The 24455-nt window shown below is 36.5% G+C and overlaps 1 protein-coding gene across 13 annotated transcripts in view; it reads left to right on the top strand.

Annotated features, from left to right (window-relative positions):
• The window catches only part of Zbtb20 (zinc finger and BTB domain containing 20), an 815137-nt gene that overhangs the window by 617167 nt on the left and 173515 nt on the right, over positions 1-24455 (top strand). For 9 of the 13 annotated variants that reach the window (XR_013155599.1, XM_076869018.2, XM_076869012.2 and 6 more), the window contains one exon: positions 10691-10730. The gene's annotated coding sequence lies outside the window, so the exon portion shown is untranslated. Of the gene's footprint in view, positions 1-3122; positions 3197-10690; positions 10731-24455 lie in introns of those variants that run through there. The other 4 variants (XM_076869024.2, XM_076869021.2, XM_076869026.2 and 1 more) reach the window with 2 other exon arrangements.

Raw genomic sequence — 24455 nt, forward strand, 5'->3', positions numbered from 1 at the left:
TCATTTTCTCATCTCTTTTTGTCTAAATCTTTAAAACTCTGAAATCATATACTAATAGGACCAAGGGAAATAGCCTAGAATTTTTTTTTTGTCATTTATAGAGATGACAAACTAAAAATCTGATGACTCTTTCAAAAGCTTCTGCCAAAACATAGGCCTAGAACTTGCCTGACGGTGTTTGTCTGTCCAGGATGCATTTCTGATTTATCCAAGGAGATTTTTAGCAGAAACTTACATTTACCATCTAAATTAATGATATCCCCTTCTTTCCCATGACAAAAACCACTCTACACTATATACATTATGTTAAAGTTATTTTTTTTTAGCATGTGCACATATTCGACATTCTGTAAAATCTTTTTCAGTTTCATCACACTGACAAGCTGATTCCATTAAATCACCCACCATCATCATGTTCACTCTTTTTCTTCTTTTTTGAAAAGTTGGAAAACAGTGATCATAGAGTTTTCAAGGCATTCACTTTAGCAAAAAAATAAATCCAGAAAAACATGAGTTCCATTCCTTGAAATGGCGAAAGAAAAAAAAAATGAGTAATGTCATTCTCCTCCGCACTTCTCTTGAAGTTGTTCAAGATAGGGAAGGAGACTATGGCTCTTTCTAATTTTTTTTCCTCCAATAAAATGGAAATTTTAAAAAATGTTCTGAATATAGATCAAACTTCATTACCTCAGTATTTATTATGTGCTATTTGTTACTTAAAATAGACATTGCAATAAGCTGAGTAAATGATATGAAAGGATTTCATTCAAGGATTTTGACTCTTGGCACGCTTGGATAATATGCTATTTGACAATGTTTTAGGGTCACACTGCTGTTCTGAATTAGGGCAGATATATTTCCTTTCCTCCCAATACCATGCTTTCCTCGCTGAGAGGGAAAAATCATATAATCACACCGCTACTGGGTTGTTTAAAGCATTGAGTAGATATGCAAAATGAGAAAAAAAATGCTCAGTATGGGGTTAATTAACTCTGTGGAGTTGTAGGTGGGTCACTTCCTTAGGAACAAATCATACAGGAGGAAACATGCAAGTGCACATGTACAAAATCAAAAGAAAGCTATGAACCCTCACACTCTGGGCACAAATTGGAGACAAGAAAGGAAAGGAAACCTTTTGTGCAAGGAGTACTTTGGGCTTCATTGGTCAGAGACAAATGGGCAGGCCACTGTCAGACACTAGAAATAAATCCATGGTTTGGGAAAGCCCTAGGAAAACAGGTACTTTTTGAAATTTACCTCTGACAACACTTTTAAAAATTGTATCTTCTCAGTTTCTTTTAATGTGGCTTATTTTCTAGTTCTCATCTTGGAATATAATTTCTTTCTGAAGCTATGGCTGAATCCTTATGTTTTCATCACTGTGCTTCACACTGCTAGGGGTATTCTGCCTGCTGAGATGGGCTGTAGTTTGACCTGAAGGATTCCCACCAGGTTGTTTACAGTCTAATCCTTTCATGAAGTGGGAGGTTAAAGAGCAGACAGAAAACATTCTCATTTCCTAGATCCTTAATAGGTAACTACGGGAACTGAGGGAAGTCTCTCAGGCCACCTTTTCTAGGGCAGAAAGATATTATAAAGTCTCCGTGAGAATATGCTAACAAAGAGCCAGGAACCGATGGAGGTTAGCGGTGAGGAAAACACTGATGATAAATATGTTAATAAAGTTTCAGTGCAAACCATTTGTTTTTTCTTGTTTCTACCTGAATTACTCTGACATTACTAGGAATAGGTCCTCATAGAATGTATGGACCAAAAGTTCCCAAATGTTTTCTTTAATTTCTAAAAAGAAACAACAACAACAAATATATATATATACCCCACACACATATGTATATATAATATATATGTATGTACATATATATAAAATGTATGCATATCTATGTAGATAATTTTATTTGAAAGATTATAAGCAAAATTGGCTTCTTGAGGTAGGGAAGCAAAATAAACAACTCTGGTAAATTTGAAGACTCAGGACAGAACCTACACCACCACAACACACACACACACACACACACACACACACACACAATCACCAAATACCTTCCTTATTACCTGGGGGGGGGAGGGGGAACTAAATTTGAACCTCATTGAGACAGTTAAGAAAATGCAAATTCCCCTAAGAGGAAGTATTAAAACAATTAAATTAATATATTTTTTAGAAAACTGAGCACAAATTGTGGTTGGGGAGGACAGGGAACTGGCTGAAAATGTCCCCGAAGAAAGAGTCCCAGTAATATTTGTTCCTTTTCTTTCAACTGCCTGATGACGGGAATGTGGGTGTGGAAATAAAAAGGAAGGCTGGCAGGAGGGAGGCATGGGGCAAACTTTATAAATTCTAGCAACCTACCTTATCAGCTTATTGTTGCACAGATTTTTAAAATTCAGGCTGCTGGTTAGCTTGACACCTTTGCTGTTCAGTTCATTCCTGTCATTTCAACAGCATAAGCAATGGCTGCATGCACCAACCATTATTCTAGTTAGGTTGTCAAAGTCAGCTTAATGCTGACTTTATTTTCTGTAGTGATACTGAACAAAATGTTTCTTTTGAAAGGTCTTAGACCTCTATCCACCCAACTCCTGATCACAGTAATAACCAACCTCAAGAAATCATTAGTAAAGACTAGAAAAACCTCTTATAACAAGTCAGCTATGAAGAAATTGTGGCATAGTTTGTCTGCTTGATTCATGTTCTTATGAAAATAATGGGTTTCAAAATAAAACTACATTTCTCTCTCCCAATCTCTTAAAAAAAAAAAAAACAAAAAAAAAAAAACTGGATTTTTACAAGTTACATTGGAACTGAAGCTTTGGTTTTTTTCCTAACAAAGGTTGAATAATGCTCAAAGGTTTCAGTAGCCAAAGTCCATCTTTAGAAATAGCTTTCTTCTATAATGTACTGCCAATTTCTCATGTGTGTGTATTTTGACCTTCCTGGAGCCTTTGCTATGGACTGCCTGTTGATTGGTACATGCAAGTGCTTTGCTTATAAGAGTTGGGCAATAGTTCAGTGATCCAGTCCAAATCCCAGCCATAGATAGAATGGGCTCATCTTCTATTTAAGAAATGTGGCAAACTGCTTTAAATGAATTTGGTTCAGACAAGGTCACTGGAACTGTTCATCTGACCCTGTGAGCTGTATGTAATGGACACTTCTGCTGAGCTCCAAAGCTGCAAGGTAAATAGATGAGAAAGCCAGTGACTGACTGGCCACCCCTATTGGAGCTTCTCCTTGAGTCTCTTTTCTTAGATTTGTATTCTTAATCATATGGGACCCATTTGGGTCATTTAAAGGAGTTGTTCACTGGTTCTCCTGATGTCTTTGAAGATAGTCCTAGGAATAACAATAGTGAGTTCTTATATTATGTTTGGAACTTTTTTTCCTAACTTTTTCTTTAATTGGAAATTGAGTTTATATGCATATTCAATACCCAGTCTATGAAATATTCAGTTACATTTCTTAGATGTAAAGGAATGGATTGTTAGAATGTTTTTCTCTAGCTAATTATTATGCTAAAACTATAGTAGATTTAAGTACATTTTTTTTAACTTTATTTGTGTCATATGCACTTGGCAAATTGAATCAATATATAGGCATCATATATACTCTTTGGAATTTAATAACTTATAATATGTACTTCCTAATCCTATTTTCACTTTAGAATGTATTTAACTAAACTGCATTGTGATTCTGTATGATTTTTAGGCTCAACTTTATATGTGATTTTGTAGAATCATATAGAGCAAAGCAAGTTTAGAGAGGTTATTGAATTCATCCTCCTGGCTGGAGGCAGAGCTGCATTTATTCCATCCAAAATAGATAAGAATCTTTCCTATTTTTAAAGAGCTATGAAGAAATTAATTTCATAACTGCTTTTAACAATCTATTTGATTATTTACCCCTTGCATATTCAGGATGTTCTTCTTTAAGTCTTAAATTCTTCACTGTACAGTTTAATATCGTTTTACCCTAGGACAAAAATGCTGATCGTTATTCCCTTTGCAAAGACTTTTCTTATAGTCAGAAAACTATGAAGAAGGCACCTCAGTTTTTACTTCCCTAAACCAAATCATTTCAGTTTTTTAAACATTCACTTTTGTTTTCAATAGCTCTTTCTGTACCCAAGTAGCAAAGTGGACTGTTTTAAAAAGTTTGGCCATATATGATGCCTCTGAAAAAGGCACTGCATATTTAAATTTTACTGTGCCGATATGTAAATAGCCACAACTTTTTCATTATATTCTGATGGACAGAGCATTTGTGTTCATTTAACCTTGAGGTTTAAACTTGTTCCCAAAAAAGTAAATGACTCATAGCATTGGCGAGACCCAAGAATAAAGAGCATCAGTTTTCCTAATCTTAAAGCTCATCTTGCCCCCACTCCTAAAATGCACTAAAATTAACTTTTCCTTGACCTCTCTCTGGTGCTATTTATTTACTGATTTAACAACTTTTTTCTATCATCTTTGTCTCCTAAAATAGACGACATTTATTCAACAAATATTGGAGTGTCATGCTGTGTTTAACACACTATGCTGGGCTTGGAAAATTCAAGTGTGAACTGTTAGCAAAAGCCCCAAGACATAGATGACCTAGGCATGCTCAGGGAGGAGCAAATAGATTATCACAGGATATAGAGAAACAGTGGAGTGAAAACATTTTTAAAACTTGGAGAGATGGGTTGGGGCCAGATTGTGAAAGGTCTTGGACTCTCTTAAGCTAATAGTTGGTAGTGACAAGGACAAAAGTAATATTTTCCAGTCTATATTACAGAAAGCTCTTTCCAAGTCTCTAAAACTCAGACCTTGCCCATGTTATCCTTGTGGTTTAATACCTAACAGATTATTAAGTAGAATTACCTGGTTAACTTATATCTTATGATACATAACTTTATATAATCTTTCTCTTTTATTGGTTTTTAACCACTTAAGTAAAGATGGCCTTCTGTTCACACTAATCTGGAAGTTTCTTTCTCATTCCTCCATGCCTACAGTTATTCCAAAGCCCCTCTGTTTACTTTCTTGTTCATACACCAAGGAATCTCTGACATTAATGATAGGCTCTGAGCTGCATTATGACCAAGTAACTCTGATTGGACCACATGATAAGAGTGTCAGACCTTTTCAGATCCCCTAGAAGCATCAGTTTACTATAGACCAAAAGTCCTAATTCCTCAATCCATTTTAAATCTATAGAGCTACAATTTCAGGAATTTGAGATATGGAGGGAAGACTTACTTGGAAGCAGACTTTAAGGTATTCCTAAAACTTGCAATGCTAAAGAATTGAGTCTAATGTGAAGCTATAAGAAACCATCCTACATGTAAAAAAAAAAAATCACCCTGCTACTCTTCCCAGCCCACTGCTTTCACCTCATTCATGTTTCTCAGAACCTGTAACTGTAAGAATCAGGAAAGGTCAGGAAGACTTATGTGGGCATGGTAGAGTATTCAATTGTGTCTTGGTATTGGCTCAGGCTCAGAAAAGGTCCCAGACCTAATAGCTGAATTTTAATTTCAAAATATTCTCTCTTATTGATCACTATCTAATTTCATCATCAAACTTTTGAATGTAGACTTCTTTCAGGGTTGTTATGATAACATTTTCATGAGTTTTGTGTCATTCTTGAGATGGATCCAAAATAATATGATCTTGAAAAGCAGACCTCGAGATATGAATGACTTCAGGTAGTACTTATAATCTTCGGTGACTGACCAAAAGAAATAAAAATACTACAATAGATTGATCCATGGGAGATTCCAAAGGACCTAGTGAGAGACTGCAAATGCTCTATATGCACATATGAATAACCTTTCATTCTGACTTTAACTTATAAACCTTCTGCAGAATAGAAAATAGAGAATTAAAACCTCCCAAATGTAGGGTGCATGAAGTGTCATTAAATCTAGCATAAAATTTCTTGAATCTGTCAGATAAAGGAAATCATGTATCCAGAGTGAAGACAGAATATCAGTTGACAGGAATCTATGAAGCTGACACGTATTCTGAAAGACATATGAATCCAAAAATCCAATAGTGCCTCAGCCTTTGAAAATACTAGAAGTGAGAAAGGTACTAAGAAAATCAGTAAGGTAAAAATCTTCATTCTACTGTTTAGAATGACTTCTACATTAAGATTTAACTAATACAATACTTCTAGAATATTAAAATATTATCTCCTGACTCAGAAAAAACAAAGATAAGAACCACCTAACTTCTAGAGAAAGTAGTCAAAGAGAAAGAATTGAAAAGATTAAAGGCATATCTAAGGGGTCATTTCTGTCCTGTTGTCATATCTTTTAACCTCTTCAGGTAGAAGTGTTGAACTTCAGTTCATCTAAATTCCTCAGCTCTGTCATCAGTGCTGTGACACATCCTAATTTTCTGATTCATTTGATGAATAAGCTTTCCCTTTTCTATTCGCAATGCTTAAAGTAACCAATTTTATGGGTTATGATTACTTACTTTTTTATTGCACTCTTATTGTTTTCTCTTGGCAAAGTTCATTTCACTCTTTATCATCCAGTGTGAGTTCCATGTGCAAAAAAGCCCTTGGACACTTATATTGCCTAGGTTTGGGGTTAGTCAAGAGGAATGAGAGACCAAAGATCTGAATTCTGTTTTTAACCCAGCCAAATACCTCAGCTGGCAAGCGGCTCAGCTTCCTCACCATAAAATGGGTATAATAATAGCTTTCCCTTACCACTGTAAAATATTAAGAATGCAAATCAAGCCAAACCTGTCTGCTTCCAAAGAGAAGTTTAAACCAGCCTGCAGAATCCTGAATGAGCCTAAATTTCAGGGGGAAACATAAAGTGGGAAACACCTAGAAGTAGTATAATTTAATGGTCAAAGTATGTAGACTTTGGAATGGTACACACTTACTCAAACGCCAAAAGCTATGTGATTTGGGATAAGGATAAGTTTCCTAATTTCTCAAATCTCGCTCTCTCTCTCTCTCTCTCTCTCTCTCTCTCTCCCTCTCTCTCATATAAATAGGAAGTCATAGTGTTTTTTCTTTTATAGTAAGGATGAAATGAGCACTGTTACTAGTGCTTCTCCAACTCTCCTACTTATGTGATCCTCAAGCTAGAATGATCCAATACTTTGTGTCCCTGCTGGGACATTACAGGAAACTCTCTGCCACAATCATTTCAGTGGCATCTCAGGTGTCACTCTAAAACTGCATCCATATTTTGCTTTCCAATCTCTAGCATATTTTCATTTGTCTCACTAAATTGGAAGTTCCATGAGGACAAGAACAACTTCTGTTATATATCTTCTATAGCATCCAAGAAATAGTTAGTAGATACATGAATGCATGTACAAATAAAATTTAAATTAGTTACCCACAAGGAAAACCAGCCCTCCAGGAAGACAGCTGTCTTAATATTTTGTGTCTTTGTGTAAACTGTTTTATGCTCTCCACTACCCCAGTTATACCCATATCCAAAATGGAGATTTTACTCACCAAGATGCTTCAAACCATAAAAGATACCCTGAAAATAGTAACTCTTCTTAGCATTATCATTTTTCTGTTCTGTATTCTTTTACCCCAGTGTGAGTAAGGCTCTATGGACATTTTTTAAAATAAATTATAAAGGACTAGGAAGATGCAAGTCTGGAAGATTTTAAAGAATCCACTTATCTCTAGCCGAACACCCTTTTGAAATCTATTTTTTATAGGTTTTCTTTGCTCCTAGCTTCAGCTTTTCGTGTGTTGTTAAAATTCCTAGAAGTTATAAGTAGTGGGATTTAAGGAGGGTTTTCTGTCCTTTCTGCCAAGGCCACTGATAAGTAACCTGAGATCCTTCCTTAGCCTTCATGGGGTCCCAGAGCTCCTTGAAACTTGCTGTTTTTTGAGGAGTTTTCTGGAGAGAGAGTTTCTTCTAGGAATCTGTTTCACCTCCAAATGTTGGAAACCACTGCCCTTGAACATTATGTAAATTAAAATTAGAACTGACTGATCTTTAAAGTTACAATTGATAACACTTCTAATTCCTTGGAGATTGACACTTGGTAATAATTTCCACTAAGGAATCATGAAACTAAGAATAGATTTCAGTACATGTCACCCCTCTTGCCCCTCTTTATATTCATACCCCCACTCACTGTTTCAGTATCCTGAATTGGAGAGCTTTACAGTTTTATGTTCTTTGCTACATATTTGTACATTGGACCTGGAATTTGCTTAATGCAAATGCTTTAATTCTTATGCAAAATGATTATAGATAATTCTTTTAATTTTAGACAAAAACGATGCACAAACATATAAGGTGAATATCACTGAGGTAGAAGGGACATGTATCAATAACATAGCATTTTGAATTGAACAAAAATAAATCTATGTAGATTAATACATGTTCTCAAAATTGCATAGCAGTTTGTAATTCAATCAAGATGCAAGGGTCTTTTGACATTTATAAGAATTTATGAATTATATAAGAACTATAAGATTAAATTTTTAGCCTTAGTATTAAACTTAGGATCAGTATTATTATTTAGCATTAATATCTAAGGACAGTAATTATATTCAGTTAAATCTTCAATTTCACTTTGGCTTTAATTTATCTTAGATGGTAACATACACTGTGATTTTTCTCTCTGTCATCGATTCCTGTCTTTGACAGCCTATGTGTCATTTGACATCAGGAAAGATAGTTTTTTGTTCCAGACCACGGATGTATTAATCAATCTGGGCAAAATTTCCATTGATCTCTTTTGGTCACATCAAAAATTTAATTTTGACTAATTTTGTGAATAAATGCTCCTTTAAATTTAAGTAGGAAAGTTACCTCCCTAGATATAAGAACAGAAGCACTAGGTATAGTATAAGAAGAGCACTATGTATTATTGAGGAATAAGTGGGGTTATAACATGCAATAGAAAAAGTGTAATTGGACACATTTTATAGAAAATCACTAATTTTTTTCCCATTTTCTCCAGAGGTTGAGAAAGAAAGAAAGCTCAAAGAGTATGTGTTGGTGTATGGAGGGAATTGGAGGGCACAGCAGGAAGAAAGAAAGGAAAGAAGAAAAAGAGGGAGGGAGAGGGAAAGGTGAAAAAGATACGCCACGGCAATAGTCTAGAATTTGGCCTGTAGGGAAGAAAAGAATGTAGCAAAACTTAGAACTTTAACATCTTTGGAGACTAGTCAGTTATTATTTTATATTTCAAATTTGTACATACTTTCAATAAATCATACATAATCTAATTATCTTGCTTAAATTTTTCATTAAACTCATCAATTTTGTGGAACAATTTGAAAGCATGGGAGACCCCCAACCTCTCTTGCATTAGCATGCATTATGATCAAGGCTGTAGATTTTCTTCTTAACTCTTCATGTCCCAGGAGGGGACCACCACCTTTTACATCTACATATACATGGATAGGTTTCCCATCCGCCACATATTGGGAACCATTTCTTTGGGAAAATGTCTGCAGTTATGCATTTGTCCAGAAAAATGTCTGGAATGTGAGTTCTGAATAATTGTGGGTGTTCTCCTTTAGCCCTAGTATAAAGATATTCAATCAGGCCCTTCTACTAGATCTCCTTTAGTGAAGTTTGTTTGCATATTTCTGGAGGACTTCTGTGAAGTGGTTAAAATCGTCCTGTCAGAAACAAGAATTTATTCAGCATATATTAAGTCCTTGATATGTTCTAGTTGGGCCTGTGAAGGAGGTTTGCCTTTGTTTTCTCAGCATCCTTGTTTGGTTTATTAATTTCTGTGGATATTCTCTTAATTTAGTTTTATCCTTCTTTAACAGCAGGTATCAAAATAATGGAAGACAAACCAGTCCTCTAATAGTTTATTTGGCATGTGCTTGAAAAATTGTAAAGGAGAATCATTACATTGCAAACATAGAATATGGAGCTATTGAGATCAACTCTCCCCCAAACTTAACTTTTTCATCATTAGAGATATGTTGGGGGTGGGGGGAGATGCTTTAAAGAGATATTCTTAAACTGGTGCAGCAGAGTAGAGGAGACAGTATTAGAAAGGGAAGTCAAGGCATTGAGCCTGATTTGGTTGACTTCTCCGTGTTACTGAAGTTCAACAATGCATAGAAATATGAAATTTGTCTAAAGGGTCATTCAGGCAGTAAGCACATTAAATTTATACTTTAAGAGCCAAAAGTCCTCAGGATTTAACTTATCTTTGCCAGAATTAGCTAAAATTTGTGACACACTGTGTAATAAAACTGTTCTTATCAGTGCTGCCCAACAGAATATTCTATAATGATGGCATGTTCTATGCCTGTGCAATTCAGTAAGGAAGACACTCACCACCATGTGGCTATTAAGTACTTGGAATGTGGCTAGTAAAACTGAATAACCAAAAGTTTAATTTTTTGTTAAATTTTAAATAATTTATATCAAAATAGACAAGGCTATGGCTATTGTATTGAAAAATAGTACAGCTCCAGAAAATTCTATATGATACAGATCAGGATGAAATTGACAAAGAAAGATCTTGCCATCCCTTGTGCTGAGAAGTACTATGTTGGGCATCATAGTCATGCAGTTGGAAAATTTCTGTGAGTCTGGGTCTCCTTCATTTGAGGATCTAGGGGACAAAATGGCTTTCTTTGGGACAAAACAATTCCATCTTAGATTTCTTTATATCATTGAATTTGCATTTAATTCCATGTTTTTTCTTTAATTTTCAGTTCCTTGACCATCAGTCTGTTGCCTGCCCCTTCTCCGTAAGTAAGTAAAAGTGGTTTTTTTTACCTTTTTTAAAAAAAAATCGTCAAGTTTGGAATATTTTGGACTTTGTTGGCATATTTTCTAGATGTCTTTGTTATGGTTTCTAGTGCTTCTTTAGTATGCATTAGCTTCTTTACTGTTTGGAGGTGATGCTGTTGGCCGTAGTGGTAAGTGGCCATTCATGAGAAAGTTGAAAATATCATAGCCCCAGCCACCATACTTATGTAAAGACTGCCCTTTACTTGACTACAGCTGCTATTTGCAAAACTCTCTGCTCTTCTAAACTATACCTTATGTTCTTCAGCCAGCCTTCAGCAACAGTTGAGTTTTTGCTCTGCTGTCAATCAATGGCAATTGTTTATTCTTTAGTTATTCACCCTTCCGTAGATCCAACAGTTTTTAATTTTAACTTCTAGATCACAGCTTTCATTTATTGACTAAATTTATAATATCCTTTCACTAAGAAATACAAGACTTATAAGTAAATAGGCTAATTTTTTTTTTTTTTTTTTTTTGGAAAATTTAAGTCTGGGGGGGTGGGGGAAGAAATCTAGGATTCACACATCCATGAGATTAATAGAAGGTGGCATTCTTTTTTAGAAAAGATGGGAAGTTGATGGGGCAGAGGGAGCTTGATTTCAAATGAAAAAAGAGAACATTTATTAAAGACCAAATCAGGCTGCACTGAGTGGATTTAGATAAATATTACTTTGAGCTGCTTGAAAGAGATTTGGGGGCAGTGAAACCAAATAATCAAGTCACTACAAGAGACACCACCCAAGAAATCTGGCAAGGAGTGACAGTCACCTATTGTGATAAATAATCATGATCCTTCTGACTGCTTCTCACTCTCTGGTGCACAATGTCCCGTATTTACAACATTATATCTTACTTCACTGACCTAAGGTATTTATTGTGTTGTAATCAGGTGCACAGAAAGGCGGTTTCCAGGGCTCTTTTGCTTGTGTGTGTCTTTCACTAACATTCCTAGAAGCTAGTGGCAAATATATATAGGGGGACAAAATCCTTCCAAGAAGGCTAAGGCTAAAGTCAAATGTGACATTTATTTGACAAAGAAAGGAGATTGATTAAACTCTGCAAAGACTGGTGCTATGTGTAATGCATTTATACAATAGGGGTGTGTCCTTTCTGTCCCTGACAAGTCTGGTTATTCCCTGTTCTCAGTGTTGATAGGGTATGTCTGTTGATGCTTTGGAGGATGTCAATGTGCCTGTTCATGGTTACCACTTTATATCTTCACATCCTTCCCCTCAGTTACCTAGCACTGCATATTTCTAGTCTTCTGACTGGCAAATCATTTTTGTTACAGTTCTTTTGTGTAAAAACAGTTCACATAATAGCTCTGAGTTAGACAAGGCATTAATCCCACATCACCAGGATGAGTCAGCACCATGCACTCCTGCCTGCACGGCTCAGCTATTATGACGTCAGTGCTTGAGGGGAAGGTTCAGACATAAGCAGTATAGGAAACCTGTGTCACCTATTAGAAATCAAAGGGGAGACCTTTGAGATAAAAACGTAATTGAAAGACTGTCTCTGGCTCATAGGAAAATATGAAACTGACTCTATGCTATATCAACCATCAATCAAGCAGCTTCTAAAGAGATCCTATTTTTTAACCAAAGATAATGTGAGAGAAAAGACCCGTAGTGAGCTAATAGTCCACTCATGTGCCCATGACCTTGTCCCACCCCTGAGCCAGGTTTTCTGCTTGTTTAGGCTTGTTCCAAATCCTGAGGCTGCCTTTGTATCAGCAGGGTGACGGGGCCTATGACAGTTCTGCTGTCCTCAAGTACCCCACGGACACAGCTGATGTCCCTAAGAATGGTACCTCAGAGGCCTGTCAAAAGGAAAGGAAAAGTTCCTTGGGAACAGATCAGAACATTATCTCCCCACTCCATCTATCTTCAATTGCCTTTTCAATGGCCTCCTCTGGACAGGTGCAGAATCCAGCCTATTTGACCTTCTCTCCTTGGCACTGTGTTTAATCCAGTGCCCCAATCTGGATTTGACCCAGATTTCAATAGGAATTGAATAGCTGCCAGACTTTCCCCCAAGAGTTTTCCGTTCCATTACTCTTTAGTAGAAACAAAAAGGATCCTTCCATAACCAGCCATGGTGCCTTGAAGCAGGTGGCACACACTTGTCCTATTTGGGAGATCCAGTTCTTGTAAGTTAGGCCTCTTTACAATCGAACTCAAATATATTCTCAGGACAATACCTTTCAGTACTGAAAACTACACGTTGAAAACGTGATAATTTACTGTCTTAGTGACATTCTCTGTTAAAAAGACATCCCTCCATCACAGCGCCCCTCCCTCCCTCTTACTCTCACCCCAGCCAATCATTAGCCCCTGTGATAACCATCAGAAAGTGCAGTACTGCTGGGATCTTCTGCCTTCATTAGATTGCTAATAGTCTCCTACCATGCTTATAAAAGCTAATACTACTGCTTACCTTAGTTTTGATTAATTATTATTTATAGCTCTTTATTTAGTTTTCAGTCAACAAACATTTACTAGGCTCAGTTCTGAGAACTCCAAGATAAATATGAAATGCTCCCTTTTCTTAAGAATCTCACAGTCTGATAGGGAATATAAATAAGTAAATGAAGATTGCCTCATGGTGGGCACTGGAATGAATACAGGTACAAGATGTCTAGAGAAGAATGAGAAAAGAATGCTCAACTATATTTGAAAAGACACCCAAGCTGGTTCTTGAAGTTAAAAAATTAAGAACAGTTTATAAGGTGGATTAAAAAAAAGGTGGGGAAAGAAAAAAGGCTCATAATCAAGAAAAAAGCAATAACATTTATGAAGTCAGGAGATATCAGGCAGCCATATTCAGAGGGCTGAGCAGTTTGGTGCAGCTAAAGCATGGTGACTAAAAGAAGAACATGAGAGACAGGGATGGAAAGATGGAAAGTAGGCAGGAGGCAAATCACAGATCTGTTGTAGGTCCTGCAGAGGAGTCTGGACTTGCTCCTGCAGACTTAGGGAGATCTTAAATAATTTAACCAACTTTATGTTTTATAAAGAACACTCCAGTGATAGAGATGGCTGATTGAGAATAGAGAAACTAGGTCAAGGTGAAAACAATAGCCTGAACTGTGCAATGGGGTCAAGTGGAGAGGAAAGTCTACTGGGGAGTTGGGTTAGTCAGCTTTTTGTCACTATGACCAAAATATCTGACAAGAACAACTTATAAAAGGAAAAGTTTATTTAGGCTCGTGTTTTTAGAGGTTAAGTTCATGGTCAGCTGATATCATTGCTTAGAGCCTGAGATAAGGCAGAACATCATGGTTAAAGGACATGGTAGAGGAAAGCTGCTCAGCTTATGGAAACCAGTAAATAGAAAGAAAGAGAGATAGGAGTCAGGCGCAAAATATAATCCTCAAATGTATACCCACAGCATTCTACTTAATCTAACCTTCCTGAAATTACCATACGTAATCCATTCAAATTATTAATCCATCAAATAGATTAATCCACTGATGAGGTTACTATTCACATAATATAATCATTTCACCTCTTGAATGTTCCTGCATTGCTGAACATGGCGCTTTTCAGGGGACATCTCATATCCAAACCCAAACAGGAATACTGACATTTGCATAACTCTAGCATACTTTGGCCTACTTCGTAATCCTTGCCTTTTAGGAGAAAGGCTGTTGTGTGGGGCCAACAAATTTCAGACCAAAACATATCCTTATGGGAGTTTCACTGGAGAATTCTATTTGAATCTGCCCCAACACTGAGCTGTTGCCTACTGGTCCCCAGGGGTGTGTATCTCCTGCCCACAACAGTCATGGGCAAGAAGAAAGGGAGCAGAAAAGAAAATGACATTGACAGTGTCCTGCTTTTGTTCGCCTAAAAATGAAATCATTTCTTAATAATGTCTCCCTAAAGTCAATCAATGTCCCAATTTCCTATCATTTTCCCATTGCTGCCTTTTTCTAAGCAGCATTTCCAAGCCATTGAACTGAATTGCAACTTATGCACAGCCGGGTGTTGAAACAATTCAGTATATTCATTTCTTCTCTCTGAATTAGAGTTCACCATAAGTGTGCTTTTCTCTTGTTCACTTTGGGCTGCCAGGACAATTTAAAGGAAATTTTCAACAGCTTATGTTTCACATACCATGTTCTTTTTTGCAAATGGGAGGATCTGTGTGGGTGTGTTTAAGTCTTCTCTATATTGCTTTCTAGAGAAAGGTTTGAGAAGATGAACAAGATGAGGAGCAGGGACCTATTGAAAGCCCAGGTCCCCCAGTGACCTGAGTGTAGAACGTAGGCTGGTGATCAGATGGTCAATTATGTGTTTGTCAAAACACAGTGGGCTGCATTCCAGACTGCCAGCTTTGGAGGCCCAGCTTCTGCCAACCAAATGTCATCTGGGAACATGCAACACTGGGCACTGTGAAGGAGTTTGAAATAGACCATGCCACAGCCAACCTACTGCCAGTCTTATAGCACCAATATGGCATGCACAGCCGGGCCCCATGTTTCAGAGCTCAGGAATTCACTGTACTAAATTCAGGAGGTCAGATGGGTTCATGTTTTCAAAGCCTATGTTCTCCGCTTTGAACACTGTGACTTGCTCCTCAGCAATTTCCAGGGGATTTTTCCAGTCACATCTCTGTGGAAACCAGTCTTTTTGTGATGGTTATGAGAGCCTTGTAAATGTCCTGGAGGAGAGGGGGAAAAAATAAACTTGCTCTGACAATGACTGTGATTCCTACAAGGGATTCCAGCTCTTAGGAAATTACATTAAAGGTGCATAGCTTTTAAAATATCAGGAACCACCTTGGCAACTTATAAAAAGCAGAAGGGCTTTGCCTATTTTATAAAGTGATTTGCATATACCTGCATAAATAATGTCCCCACCTGTACTTTTATGCATTTAGGTTGAATAAATTAAATTCAGTGATCTTTAAAATATTCACTGTCTTTCATTGCTCAGACATCATTTTCAGGACCCTTCCTCTTTGTTTGTTTTACCCCCTATGACAGTAGTGGCTAATTTAAAAAATAAAATTATTTTAGCTAATTCAGAGAATCTAACTACTCTGCAGACCAGTGAGCCAGGGACTGTATCTCTGTCTTTTTGCATTTCTCTTAGTCTTCCAAGCTATTCAACCATGGGTTCGAGATATTTTTCATAAGAGAAAGAGGAGGAGTATATTACTAAGGTGAAATCCCAGCACAATATAGTAACAAGCTCCACTACCTATGTGTATACCCACACTTCCACTGATAAACACCTCAGGGACACAATCACAGTGTTCTCTGGCCATGGCCACAGCCCCTTCAGGAACCATCCAGCTACCAACCCATATCAATTATAACATGGGCCATCAAATCACAGCCTGTCAGTAGACCAACCTCAACCACATTTATCCTGGAAGATATTATTAAGCATGCTTAGTGGAGAATTAAAACACAAAATATAGGATATTTTCCTTCCATGCTCTAAAGGAACTTAAAACTTAGTCAAGTTACAGTATTGAGTGTTATATGCATATAAGACAATAAATGACTAAGTTCCAAAAGGAATGATGTAGTCTAGGAAATGCTATAGGATTTCATCCTTGAAAGAATCTTGAGGTCTAGAAAATTTCATGTAAATTGTGATTCATCTGGGTCTTGAAAAATGGCTAGAAGGTATGAAAGACAGAGGGTCATCCAGTTAGAGGATCATATTCCAAGTAAAAGTATGCCCCTAAGTGCTGGGATCTTTGAAGGGTTTCATAACTAGCACACTTCTTCCCCACCCAAGTTATGAACCCATTGGAAAATAAAACAAAATAATTCATAGAAAGTAAACCAAATATTTTATAAATGCTGGTTGAAGAGTGTGGCTTAGTGCTACAAGCAAAATGCACTCATGGACACCCTTCCCTTCACTCTAATCTTTAGAAAACCCCTTCCAAGGAAAATTTGTATCAGCATAGGTGCAACACTTTTTGAGGTCACTAACTTCCACTAGTCTACAGAGAAAAGGAAGAAGACAAAGTATAAACTCCTGCACTTAGGAGTTTTGACAAATCAGTTCTGTCTAATTGAGAAATATGGACCAATGGACGCCTTACAAACAGGATAATTCATCTCCATGGGAAAGTATAAGAAATGAAGCAAGAAGCAAGTAGTGTTTAAAAATCTTCCTTCTGGACACAAAGAATGAAAAAGATGCATTCTTACCAACACAGATATCTCTACCTGGAAATAAGTGTAGGAATTACTGAGATCAAAGTGGGAACCTGAGCCAAGAAGCCAAACAAAACTCTCGTCTATCTAAGGGGATGCTCCTAGGGTGGTCATAGTATTTATCCATGATCTCTACTAAGGGCTCCTTTAAAGAGTCTCAAAGTTTCTAGAGTCAGAACCTAAAAGAACAGGAAAAAAAATAAAGATAATATTAGAAAGAAAAATATAAACACTTATATTCTTTTTTTTTTCTTTTGGAGGTACCAGGGATTGAATCCAGGGGTACTTAATCACTGAGCTACATTTGTAGCCTTCAATTTTTATTTATTTATTTATTTTTTTTTTGAGATGGGGTCTCACTAAGTTTCTGAGGGTGACATTGAACTTAAAATTCTCCTGCATCCCCTTCCCAAGTTGCTAAGATTACAGGTTTGCACAACTTCACCTGGCTGTATGTGTTCTTAAACTAATAATAATAGGACATAATATTTCTGAATGCTTGCCTTGCTTTAGATACTGAAGTATAAGTACTTTTAAAACTGTCCTATTAAGCAGATGCTGTTGCTGTTATAGTCCTAGTTATGAGAAAATTGAGATTTTAGCATGTTTGAGTAAATTTTCCAAGAACACTTAATATATAGTAGAGATAGAACTTGAATGCAAGGCTATCTGTTTTTAAAAACCTTGGCCAAATGTCAGTAAACACAAAGTGAGTATCTACCGAATGCTAAAGATAATAGTGAGAGAAGCAAACGTGGTCTACCTCTTCCTGAAACTTACAATCTGGGGAATATAAGAGAGAGATTAATAAAATGTTCACATAAAATAACTTAAATTCACAAACTATGCTTTCCACTATGAAATAAAAGAAGCAGATGCTCTAAGAACAAATAGAAGATGGGTATCCAATGGAGTTTAGAAATTTAGGGGAAGTTTCCCTGAGGAAGTGACATTTGAGCTGGCATCTGAAAATAAAAAAGAAGAAATTAGGTTAGATAGTGGGAGAGGATTCCAGGCAGAAGGAACAGTATGGGTGAAGGCCCTGAATACAGGTGGAGAGAGAGAAGGAATCAAGCAGCAGCCCAAGTTGAAGTTGAAAGATACATAGGATCTGCGATGCTGGCCCCATTGTAGCCATGTTAAAGATTTTTATCTTTATCCTAAGGACAATGGGAAAGCAAACTTATGAAGGAGTAGGGCGTGATCAATTTAGTGTTTTAAAAATATATACTTTTAGGGTCTTTCTAAATTGCTGAAGTTGGCTTCAAACTTTCAATCCTCCTGCCTCAGCTTCCTGAGTCACTGGGATTACAGGCATGTACCACCTGAAAACAATAAATATTTATAGGCAATAAATATTTATAGGCAAGAGCCACAATAGGACCTGGGATGCAGCTCAGAGGTAAAGTACTCCTGGGTCAATCCTCAGTACCTGTCCTGATCCCCAAAATACTGTTGAGCATTTATTCCAGAGAGGTGGAAACATAACCAAAGCATGTACACCAGTGTTCATAGCAGCTTTATTGGTAGTAGCTCAAAATTGAAAACAACTCAGTTACCTTCAGTGGGTTAATGGTTAAGCAAACCACCATACATCCATATTGTGGTATTCTTCTCCACACTAACAAGAATGAACTATTGAGGCACACAACAGCATGGATTAATTACAAGAGTATTACACTGAGTTTTAAAAAATCCCAAAACTACAAACTGCCATATATAGCACTCTTGATATGAAAAATTTTAACAATGTAGAACAGATTTCTGGTTGACAGAGTTAGGGGACTAGGGTAGAAGTCAGGGTGACTGGCGATAATAGGGGAGCCAAAGATCCTTACAACAACTTTTCTGTAGTTTGACTTGGTGGTGTTCACATGAATCTATACCTGTAATAAAATTGCACAGAATTTTATACACACACACACATACACACACACACACACACACGTGTGCGTGTGAATATAAAACTGTTGAAATTTGAATAAGGTAAATGGATTATACAAAAGTCACTCTCCTTTTTGTGATATTGTACTGTATTTAAGTGAGATGTTACTACTAGAAAACAGTAGTTAAAAGGAATAACAGATCTCTTTGTATTGTCTCTTATAATCACATGTTAATCTACATATCTGAAATCAAATGCCATAGACAGAAATAGATCTAGCAAGCTTCATTGTGGTGAATGATTTGGAAAGATCAATAGTGGGTATGCGGGCTGGGGTCATGGCTCAATGGTACAGTGCGCTCCTAGCATGTGTGAGGCACTAGGTTTGATCCTCAGCACCACAAAAAAGAATAAATAAATAAAATAAAGGTATTTTGTCCATCTATAACTAAAAAAAAAAAAAAGTGAATATGGGAAGACCAGTATGGAAGCTATCATGACCACACAGGAGTCAGACTAGGAACATGACAAAGGAAATAGAAGAAGAATAAGTGGAACTGAGAGATAATTCAAAAGTAAAATATGCACAACTTTCTTGTGGGTTGTTTCTGGTAGATGAAGGAGAGAGAAGGGCAACTCTGACCCCAGTTTTAAGCTTACAAAACCTTGTGGAGATGGTGACATCCATAGTCATATAAAATATCAAAAGAGGACTAGAGTGGAGGGGAAGATTGTAGGTTCCATTCTTGAGATGTTGAGTGTTAGGTGCTTTTGATAGATATAAGTAAGCATACTGAAATAGATTTACAATATACACAACTGCAATTCAGAAATAAAATAAAGGCTGGGAAGATAAGTTCAGAGTAGTTAACATGTAGTGGTAAATTAATCTATTGGCATGGATGGCACTGCCAAGGGACAAGGTGTGATTGAGAAGAAAACCCAAACTGAGGCTTGAAGAACTCTCAATATCTAATCATCTGCTAGATAAAAATGAAATCTGTAAAGTACCCTCAAAATAAGGAGTATTTTAGCTGAAATGGTCACAGGAAAAGTAGGAAACAAAGACATAGGAAACAAAGGCATAGGAAACAAAGGCATACGAACCAAGACAAGAGAGCATTTGGGGGTCAGCAGTGTCAAGTGCTCTGCTTTCTTCAACTAAGTCTAGAAAATGTCCATTGAACATATTAATTTGTAAATTATTGTTGAGGTTAGCCAAAGCTGTTTTTGTTGAAGTGGTAGAAGCAGTAACTTGTTTATAATGGATTGAGGAGAGAGTGAGAAGTGAAAAAATAGAGCAGCACACATGGACCAATTTAGAAGTTTTCCTGTGAAGAAAAGGAAAATGAGCTACATAGTGTCTTGAGAGGGGAAGTGAGGTCAAAAGAAAGTTTGAGGAAAAATGGGAACTTTTGACTCTTTAGTTCACTTGTGGGAAGAATTCAATAGAGGAAGAGAGATTCCATGTACACAAGAGAGAGGAAGACAGGATGATTGGTAGTGGGTGATTCCTGATAAAACTAGAAAGATGGCATCATAAGTATAAATGGAGGCATAGAAAAATGGACACCTCTTCCATCCTTACAAGGAAGAAAAATTAAAGAATAGAGGCAGATGCTGGTCCACATGTAGGTTTGGTACTAGCAGGTGATGAGATTTTTCATGTGATGACTCCTAAAGTGCAAGGTCTTGCCAAGAATAAGTGGGAAGGGGAAGATCTGATGAAAATAGTGGTTTAAAATAACTCTGAGCACAACTGGAGCAGCAAGTTGATCAAAGAAACAGTAGAATTCTCTTTCTTTGGCAGTGTGAAAGGCTCAAGTGAGTCCGGTAGCTTAACACTGATACCCATATGTCCAGCATTTTCCAATGTGGAAAATCAGAAGAAATGGGTATTTAAGTTCAAATTATGATAGAGTTTTACCTAATGTTTGTGAAACAGCATTACAGGTGTAACTGCTGCTGGTGGTGGTTTTTGTTTGTTTGTTTTTGTTCTAGTTGAGACTAATATAGAAGAGGAAAGCAGAGCGTATAAGGGGTCAGTTAAATTCTTCAAGCACTGGGATGGGGATGTGGCTCAAGCGGTAGCGCACTCGCCTGGCATGCGTGCTGCCCGGGTTCAATCCTCAACACCACATACAAACAAAGATGTTGTGTCTGCCGAAAACTAAAAAATAGATATTAAAAATTCTCTCTCTCTCACTCTCTCAAAAAAAAAAAAAAAATTCTTCAAGCACCTGTTGAGCATTGTTTCTGTGTTTGGTACAAAAAATACTGAAAGGAATAAAATACCATCCCTGCTTCAAGTAGCTCGAGGTCTGGGATGGTTTGAAGGCTACCATTTGGTCCAAAAGGTCAGGAACAGTTGGTTAGATAAACTTTGACAAAAAAAAAAAAAAAGGACACTTGTGTTATTTCTTTCTTTCGCCAGCTCCTTCCCCTTCTCTCCCCATCTTATCTCTTCATTGCCTGTCACTGTGTTGCTTTTGCCCAAAAAGACTATTCTTTGCCTTATTGCCAACCAGGCCTCTAATATGCATCATACACATATGAGTGACTATTTTGATTTCTTTCATTATCATTTTGCAAAAATATGATCATTTAGGAACAATCAGATCATCGACTTGAAGTGTGGTATAGTGTGAATTTTCCCTAAATTGTAAGAGTTATTGTCTGACTTTATAGAAAGGTCAATTATTTAAATGAGGGAAGGATAGAGGAAGAGTACGTGGGTTACAGAGAAAGGGAAGAAGAAGGAAGGTAAAGTGGAGAAGAAGGGAAAGAAAACTAATTAGAAAGAACTCAGGTAGCAGCACATCCTTGTTATTCAAGGGAACTCCCATTTGAAATAAATAGATTAGCCTCTATCCCTAATGGTGATCTGTACCATCAGCTTCCACAAACAGCTTCCAGACCTATACTACTAAGGATTAATTAAGTCCCAGCTGCTGGCAATGTAAGGAAGATGTAAAGAGAACCTAAAGGTGGTGGAAATTCCTAATTTCCCATAGACATCAGATCCTGTAGTCCACTTTATTCTGAGTATTATAAAATGGTAGCTTATAAAGAGGTGGTGGCAGTTGCAGTTTTCCTTTATTTAAGCACATTCCAGTCTATTAGATTCCCCTTAGGAAATGACATTAGGACCATTTGACTCAAAACTAATACATCTGGGGTAAAATTTGGCAGCTGTTGAGTGATGCAGCTGTATTTTTTTAATATTTACTTCTTTCATGATTCTATAATTCATACTTATTGTAAAATATTAAGAAAGTATAGAGTAAGCTGAAAACATCCACAATTCCACCACATAGAAACTTATTAACAAATTTTTAGAAAACTCTAGTCTCTTCTCTAGATATTAACATAATGGAGCATACATTTTGTATATAAGATTGTGTCCTATTTTTAACTCAATATTGTATATTAAATACTTCCTGGTATAATTATAAATTCTTTGTAAATATCTTGGTAATCTCTGAATAGTATTCTGTCATATAAAATTCCTAGAATTGACCTATGTCCTATAAATATTTAGGTTATTTCCAGTAATTGAACTTTTATATTTTAAAATCCTGTAGAGTAAGAACTACTATACAGCACATCAAATTGTCAAATTTGAAGGAAACTTAAATGAGGCAGTAATGCTACCCACCCAAAAAAAACTGATCAGGCAATAATAGCACCCTTTAAGAGAGCTACTAATTATGAAAGACTTTGAAAATCATATTGGAATTCTACCGAAAGCTCTTTTTCCCCTAAAAGTAAAAGTTCCAAATTTTAATTCCAAAAGCTATACATTTAGTTTTCCTTGAAATTGTTACAATGATAGTATGCATAAGAACAAAGGAAAATTCCTTCAAAATCTCACAGCCTAGAGATAAGCACAGTGTATAGTTGGGAAATATATTTGCATACTTCTCTGTTTATCTGTCTCTTTTTTTCTCCCTCCTCCTCTTTCTAAAATGAAATAAAAAGGAACCTACTGTTTTATAATCTGCTCTTTTCTCTTAACAGTGTATTAGCCATTTTTCATATTAATAAATATACATTGACATCATCTTTACAGTAACATTGTACTCCAGTATATAGACAATATATTGACTTGATCACTTATTGATGGACATTTGGGACACTTAGAACTTTTTTCTTAATAATGTTACCATGACCATCTTTATATATGAAACTTTCCTGCGTGTATTTTAAAAGACATTTACCTGGTTACTTCCTCAGAATAAATTTAAAGTGGTAGAACTACCAATATAAGATGCAGGCATTGCTAAACCATCCCCCCAATAAAGTTGTATCAATTTACATTTCCCCTAGAAAGAAAGGGACTAGCCAGTTCTCTACATCTTTACTAATTCTGTAATTCTCAGTTGTAATTTTTACCATACATATGAATATTTTCATATTGGAAGTATAAAGGTACATTTTCCATGTATATAATCAAAGCCTGAAAACTTAAAGAAAACTATCTTAAACTATATCACATGAAAATAAAAAATTGCTATGGCAGAAAATATTTTTTAAACTGGGAAAAATATTTGTGACATACCCCTTATACCTTAGGAGTGGTTATTAAATCAATAATGAAAATATTAAAATTTTTTAAAAAAATTTTTGTAGTTGTAGATGGACAGCATGCCTTTATTTTATTTGTTTATTTTTATGTGGGCTGAGGAGTGAAAAACAGTGCCTCACTTGTGCAAGGCAATCACTCTGCCACTGAGCCATAGCCCCAACCCAAAATTTTATTATTTGTTACTAGTATTTTTAGTTATTTGTAGATTTCTGTTATTTTGATTATTAATTCTATCATTTTAAAATAATTTTAATTGTTAGTGTCATTTTAAATGAGTTTATTAATACAAATTTTTAAAATAAAAACTTGGAAAGAACACTTTAGCAATCTAACAAGCACCAGGTTGCTTAGTCACATTCTTTACTGCAAAAGCAGTGTTCCCTTAAGTCCTATAAGACCATCTCAGGCTCTGCTTCTAATGCTCTATGGCCACAACCAGTCTCACTGCCCGCCCCTGGAGTGTACTGAGGAGCAATGTACTGGTGGAGGCACCAGTGGAATTTCTGGGTAAAGGTAGTTTGTGCTTCTTGGTTACATACGGTTATGTTTATCTGGTGTCACCATCCTCCAAACAAGCAGCTGAATTGTTCACTCATGTGTATATAAAAATGCTCATTCCCACTCTGCCATCAGACTCCAGAATCAGTAAATTACCAGGAAGAGAAAAATACGCACTGGCAACTCTGCCTGATTCCTGTCTCCAACGCAGAATTGACGCTATTCTTCTAGCAGATGTAGATAGAGATTTCTGAATGTTCTCATAAATAAAGTGCTAGAGGCCATGTCATCAATGTCCTCCACCTCCCCCCACCAACTCCCATGTGTATTACTACATACTTAATGAAATAGAATATTTTTCAGCAACTTCAGGGAAAGTGAAAGACACTAGAGAAACAGAAATGCCGCACTGACAGCATCACCCCAGCATTCACAGTACAAACTGTGACAGGGCATCTTCCTTGTGTTTTAGGAAGCGAGCATCTGGGCTCTCAGAGTCATTTCTCTGAGTTTTTCAAAGGGACAGGA

Source organism: Callospermophilus lateralis, chromosome 10 (assembly GCF_048772815.1).
Source record: "Callospermophilus lateralis isolate mCalLat2 chromosome 10, mCalLat2.hap1, whole genome shotgun sequence".
NCBI lineage: Eukaryota > Metazoa > Chordata > Mammalia > Rodentia > Sciuridae > Callospermophilus > Callospermophilus lateralis.